This window comes from Talpa occidentalis, unplaced genomic scaffold (assembly GCF_014898055.3).
Source record: "Talpa occidentalis isolate TD23 unplaced genomic scaffold, MPIMG_talOcc4v2.1 talOcc4.8, whole genome shotgun sequence".
In the NCBI taxonomy this organism is placed as follows: Eukaryota; Metazoa; Chordata; class Mammalia; order Eulipotyphla; family Talpidae; genus Talpa; species Talpa occidentalis.
This window is the reverse complement of record NW_023605194.1, coordinates 54434145-54441080: the sequence shown is the minus strand read 5'-3', so window position 1 is coordinate 54441080 and position 6936 is coordinate 54434145. Positions and strand designations below refer to the sequence as shown.

The 6936-nt window shown below is 36.2% G+C and overlaps 1 long non-coding RNA gene across 1 annotated transcript in view; it reads right to left on the bottom strand.

Moving 5' to 3' along the window:
- Positions 1 to 484: 484 nt before the first annotated feature.
- The window catches only part of LOC119234495 (uncharacterized), a 30179-nt gene continuing 23727 nt past the window's right edge, over positions 485 to 6936 (bottom strand). Inside the window, exon 3 of the long non-coding RNA XR_005122638.1 lies at positions 485 to 640. This is a non-coding gene — a long non-coding RNA (uncharacterized LOC119234495). The remainder of the gene's footprint in view (positions 641 to 6936) is intronic.

The window sequence follows — 6936 nt, the reverse complement described above, 5'->3', positions numbered from 1 at the left end:
CATATGGATGAATTCCCCCACTCCACTGCAATGGCCAATCTTGATGTCAATGTCTGCACTGAACTGCTACCTTTTGCCACTAACACATCTGTTATACCTGCACAGCTGACTAACACCAGTGGAGAAATCCAAGTTTCCGACCCTAGAGGTAACAGTATGTACCATCAGGAAGTTATGGGACTCAGACTGAGGCTACTACCCCTGAAGCTATTCTCCCTAACCCCAGTGAAGTCAAATGTGATGGCCCCAGTCACATCATCTGGGTCTGGAGTTTTACTCTGGAACTAGAGCTGGTAGGAAGACATGTCTGAGCACAGTCGACTGAAAATCTAAAGATACAGAGAATGAATCAGAACCAGAGTTTTCAGAAAGTACCAAGACTCAATGTTGGACCCTTATATTAACCATCAAATTCCAGAAGTTTTCTTGAGCCACTAGAGATCTTTTGAGTCATTACACTGGGAAACTTGTAGTGGTCATTTTATTTAAACTGGATTGTAACAGATATGTTGTGCTTAAAGTACTACGTTGACTTGGAGAAGTCACATTAAATTTCTTCAGTCTGCAGAATCAACTGTTTCTTCTGACCAGCTAGGCATGGGAAGTCACCGGAGCTCACTGACTGATGGGGATAGTGTCTCTGTTGGAGGAAAAGACCACAGTTCTCTTTCTTTCTGCCACAAGAGGATAAAGCAAGAGGCAGATCTATCAGCCACAAAAAGGATCCTTACCAGATACAAAGCTTCCCAGGATCTTGATCCTGGATTTCCCAGCCTCCAGAATTATAAGAAATGAATTTTTGTTTAGGTCACCCAGTTTATAGTATTTTTTAATTGCAACCCAAGCTGACCTAAGTATGTTCCCTTCCCAGATAGGCATAAACATAGAGAGTAAGTACATTGAAAGAGATATGCATGTATATACCATGGAATATTACTCAGCATTCAAAAAAGATAAACACATGCAATTTGCAGCAACATGGATGGCGCTGAAAGGGATCATGCTCAGCGAAATAAGCCAAAAAGAAAAAGAAAAATACCGGATGGTCTCACTCATAGCAGGAATCTAGGAAACTTAAATAAGGGACCAGGAAAATGAATAACTATAAGAAAGTGAAAATCAAAATCAACAAAAAACTATGAACCAGAGACACTTTTAGGGGGGCGGGGGCGGGGAGGGGAGGATTGGGGTCAGAATGGGGGGGCTGCAATTGTATGGGGAATATAACAATAAAATTATAAAAAAAAAAAAAAAAAAAGAAAGAGATATGCATGGACTTCTGATAATTCCCATACTGTAACTGCATACACTCTTGCATACAAATGTGCCTAATAGATGCTTATTAAATATGAGTTAGTTAAGCTGTCTATACATATAAAGATATAATTTTTAACATGTTGGACCTTGTTTTTCTTTCTCTGTCAGTGAATTTAAAATTCTGTAGCAGAGTAAAACTCATTAAGTTAAACATCAATAAATAATATGCTTATATTATTTTTCCTTCCTGTTTTTCTGTCACTGGACTTTTCCATGCCTAGTAGGACTTGCTAGACATTTCACTCTCACCTCAAATATAGGGGCAATGATATCATACCCTTTCCAAGAGTTACAAAGAGAAAATTAGAATAACAAAAATGTACTTGGAAAAGTTTAATTATCCTACCTAATTAAAATGGAATTTTCTTAGTAAATTATTAGCATCATTGCTATTAGGAAGCAATTTAATTTTTAAAGTTCATTATTTCACAAAGTCATGCACTATGGCAATACACATTAATCATTATATCAGGACCTCCCTGGTAGTCCAGGGGTTGAGTTTCAGCACTACCACCTTGAAGGCCCACCACAACGGCCTAAGTTCTGATCCCTAGCTAGGGACTAACCCACATGGTACAGCAGACCTCTCCTGTCTTTCCCACTGCTCCCCTTAGCAGTGTATCTCAGTAGATCTGCCCATACTGCTCCCACTGTCTCTGGTGAATCCTCTCATCGCTCTCCCCAACCCCGTACCTCTGGCCTACACTCCAGTTCTATACAAAAATAAATAAATATTTTTTTTTAAAAAAACAAAACATTAATCGTATTATCAGTTACCCTTATAGACATGACCTAGAGCTCAGTGTTTGAGCTGCTGTGTTGATTTCCAAGATATTGGATTATGTAACCTTACTTTTGCCCATGGGCAAGTTGTTCCTATTTATGAGAAAACAAGGGCAATTCTGTATTTTCTTAGTTGGATGAGCAATTGTTGACAACCCTTCAGAAGTGTGAAGATAGAAAATTTTGAAGATCGTCCATATAAATACAAGCATATCATCACCCCAAGAGATAAAAAATCTTATGCTACTAAAATAAAATCAAGTAACTGGCACCAAGCACAATGACACATTTTTGCTATTGTAATTTTATGTGACATCCTCTAAGGACATGCAGCGTGTCACATTTCAAGAATAAAAATAATTCCTTAACCTTTAATCAAAAAAGCTGAAGACTGTTCCCTTACCCATCACCCTATTTCATTAAAAAGAGAAAGCCTTTGCTTAAAGATTTGTTTTATTTGGAAAGCAAATTATCCTTTGTAAAATAACTTTGAAATATATATTGTATCAAAAGCATTCTCTCTGGAATTATTTTCATCATATTACTGAGAATACAATATTATGGGTGATTCAGTGAAAGTAAATAATTCACTAGCAAATTGCAATGCCCCTTTCTAAATTTAACTGAAGTTTTATATTCTATTATGGGTAGGAAAAAACCTTATTATAAGAATTAATTTTCATAAGGAAACAGAAATCTAAACATTTGAATATATGCAGAATTTAAAATTATCAAGTCACTGAAAAAGTAAATATTAAAAGATAATTTAACATGTGTGTGTGTGAGAGAGAGAGAAAGAGAGAGAGAGAGAGAGAGAGAGACAGTTGATGCTCATTATGTACCACATGAGCAGGTTACTTTATAGTTCATCTTGGCAAAATGGAGGTATTTGTAACAACAACAAAAGCAGACTTAAAGTCACTAGTTTTCCAAAGATTTTCTACTGAGTGAATGTTATTTTTACAATCAGATTAAGATAATAAACATTTTTAGGTAATCAAGTATTTTTTTTTTAAAGAGTTATCCATTTATCCATTCAAGCACTGGGTACACTCAGAAGTGCGGGAAGGTGAAAGAATTCACCAGAGCCAGAGCAGGGAGCAGAACAGCAGACTGACGAAATATACTGCTGAGGGGAGCAGCGGGCGGGGCAGGAGAGGTCTGTGCACCCTGTGAGACCCTCACCAGCGGCCAGGGATCGAACGGGCACTGCAGAGGCTGTGGTCAGCTTCGCAGCCCAGCGTTCAACTGCTGCATCACCAAGGAAGGCCCAGTAATCAAGTATTTTTGAGAGCAATTTCTACATTTTGCAAAATGTGAAAAATTTTTCTAATCATATTTTAGCCAGTAAAACATTTTTGCCCAAGGTGTAATATTCAATATATAAATGTTTAACTGTCAAAGAGGGGGAAAAAATGTTTCTCAACTGTATGAGTTAAAAGAACTTACCTACCTCTTATACTCTACACCCAGTAATCATTAAATTTCCACTTAAAAGTTTATCAGTCAGGGTTCAATTACTGAAAACAAAATGCATTCTAACTGGTTTCAACAGAAAGGGTACTAAGTCACTCCCAGAATTATTAGATGACTGAAGTAACAGAACATGTTCTGAGTTTCTAGTATGGATTTACAGAGCCACACCATGGGGCTAGGCCACCTAAAGGCTTCTAATCCTCTCAAGATCATAATGACCCTTAAAATTAAAAAGCCCCAAGGCTCGCTGCTAAGTCCAAAAAAACATATTACAGGAGAAATCAGAAACTATAACTTTCCCTATTAAAAAAGAAAAATGTCTTTGCAAGATTGAGGTATTCCATAGTTTCTATAGAGGTAGCTGATCATAGCAAAGGAAAAAAAAAAAAAAAACCTGACTCACCCTGAGAAGTTAAGTCAATATCCACTGCATTTAATAATTTAGTAATTCCCACTCCCACTCTGTGTATGATTATTAACCCTTTTCCTAAATGTATTTAGCTCCCATTAGAGACTACTCAAAGTTATCGGACAATGTGTTGAAACAAGATTCCAGGAAAATCCAGGATGGCTAACAGCTAGATACATAAAACTTTATTATTCCACTAAAATTTCAGTATAATTATTAATTCTAGGATACTATTCAGAGATCATGGCACTTAAAATTTTGCTGATATGCAGGAATACATGGTAATAAGAGGATACAAAATCATAAAGTTCAAGAGTTGAAAATGACCTTAGAGGTCAGCTGATTTACCCACTTTGCAGGCAAGCTTGTCTAAGGGGTCACTCAACACATTTGGGCACATATTGGTAAGAGTGCCATAGTAGATGCATTATTAGACTCCATTCTTCATCTCTCCTTGTCTGTTTCAGGCACTATTTCCAGAGGCCCACCAATAACTATCCTTTCTCAAATGCATCCTCAGAGATGGTTTCTAAGCTCACTTCTTCATTTATTCTGTACCACTACTAAGGAGATGGAGTGCATTTCTCCACCCCTTCTCTTTTCTCAAATGTAAAATGATGCATTTTACTTGTTTCCACACCTTCTGTCCCATCTTCTGTGAATTATAATAGCTGATACTATTGGCAATAGTACCTTAGGATTCCTTTTGACAGTTCTTGTGTCTCTTGTCTCTAACCACTCTGTCCTGACTCCTGCTACTAAAGGAGGGCCATTGGCCAACAGAAGCTGTCTTGCCCAAAATGCCAGTGTCCAGTAGTCAATTTGATGTGAGGGGGACAAAACTCAAGTTGCCCCACAGGATGAGGCAGAGGCTAGATTTCACCTGAAAACACCTCCTTAATTAGCGCCTCTCTCCTGCTCCTCTCCCCCTTTCAGTTTTCTCTTGAAAGCACTGCTTTAAATCACTAGCACAGAAATGTCTGTTTCAGGCACTATTTCCAGAGGCCCACCGATAACTATCCTTTCTCAAATGTATCCTCAGAGATGGTTTCTAAGCCCACTTCTTCATTTATTCTGTACCCTAGCACAGGGAATGACACATAGGAGACACTCAATAAATGTCTGAAGGAGAAATATCAATAGTATTTTTTACTGAAGATTAAATGCTTGCTGTTGCTATTGTATTGTTTTGTAACTTTTTTATGACTCTTCCCTTAGCACTTCTGGCCATGGGATCACAGCTATTGTCCTCTGCATTGTTTTGTAGCTTTACATTTACAGTACAAGCATTGCATAGACTAAATATATTGGATTTCCTGATAAACACAATTTTTAGACCACACTATCATAGAACAGAGAGTTATGTCTTCCGTAGAACTTTTAAACTGCTTTTCTGCTGTTTTTTTTTTTATCAAAGATGAGAATATTGGATGTAAGATCTAATATAAAATATTGAATTTATTTTGTGTTACAACTTGCGGACTGCAATAAGATTCAATATCTAGGCAGACAGATATGCTAGATGGTTAATGTTAGAGTTCTGTAATTTGGGATGAAGAAGTTACCTCATTTCTACCAGGACCCATGACAGTCTCACTAGAATAGCTGAAGTATTTCTCATATCCAGGTGACATATGTGAACATTAATAAAGGAATATTTGATCCTGTCATATCATTTCAGAATGCCATAATAAAGACAAGGAGATAGAATACTGAACAAAAATATGAATGCAACTTCTCATTTCAATGCCATGCCATAAGTTTCTCTCCAGGGGGAGAAAATTGAGGTCACACATTAAATACTACTGCATACTGCTGATTCCAACAACATCTCAAGCTAATCTTTTCTTCCTTTCCTTCTTTTTTCTTCCCCTCAACACTAATTTTTCTTCACTATGAAAGTACTTTTTATGGCACCTTCTTTTCAGTGGCTTTAAGTTTTAATTATCCTAGTACACCCAAAATTCCTCAGTTAATACTGAAACAAATGAATGTAACACACTATCCAGAGTGTTTAAGACTCAGAGGAATTTTGGATATATCAAGTGCTCTCCTTTCTTGCCTTTTTTGAATTTTCCTTTATCTGTTTATTTCCCTTTACCTATTTATTTCCTGTCCTATGATACAGTTATTTGAATCTTTGGTCTTCATGTTTGTTATAGACTCCTTTGTAACTAGAGGCCAATAGTGACAGGATGTTGAGCACATAATTCAAAAGTAAGAGGCGGGCCTCCCTGGCGTTGCAGCGGTTGAGCGCTGGGTTGCAAAAGTAAGAGGCAATATAGATATTTATAAAGCATCCTCTAAAAATGGAGAAATTGGTAGTATGCTGATATCTTCATGAAGTAGAAAGTGGATTAAAGATCCTTTCTTCATGTAATATTTACAAAATGTATTACTACCAAAGAATTTTAATCAACTTCACTGTAAACAGAGAAATATATAGCTTAAACTTTAATAATATAGTAAAACCACATTCATAATATGGTAGTAGTATTGTAACTTTTATTCTGGGAAGTCAGCTTTTAAGAGAATATAAATTCAATGTATGCAAATTTGTACTGGTTTTATATGAATGCACGTAACTTTTAAGTGATGTTATATACACAATTCCTAGTTGCTATTAAAGGACTGTGAAATTCCTCTAAAGATAATCTCCAAGTTAAGTTGGAAAGGACAATGTAATATGAAAATTTTCAGGGTGGGAAATTTGCTAAATTTCCAAAAAGAGATAATTGAACTAAGTCAAGTTGGTTTTGTGGGATCCTTTTATAATTTTATAATGTAAATGCATTTCATATGTCTATAAATTTGTGGTATTCATCTAACATTCATCTGTCAGTGTCAGCAATGCCACTGACATATTTGTATAAATTGATATAAAAGGAATGACTTTGAAGTAAGGAATGTAAAGAATTAAAGTTACCAATACTTAGTTGAAAAAGTATTAA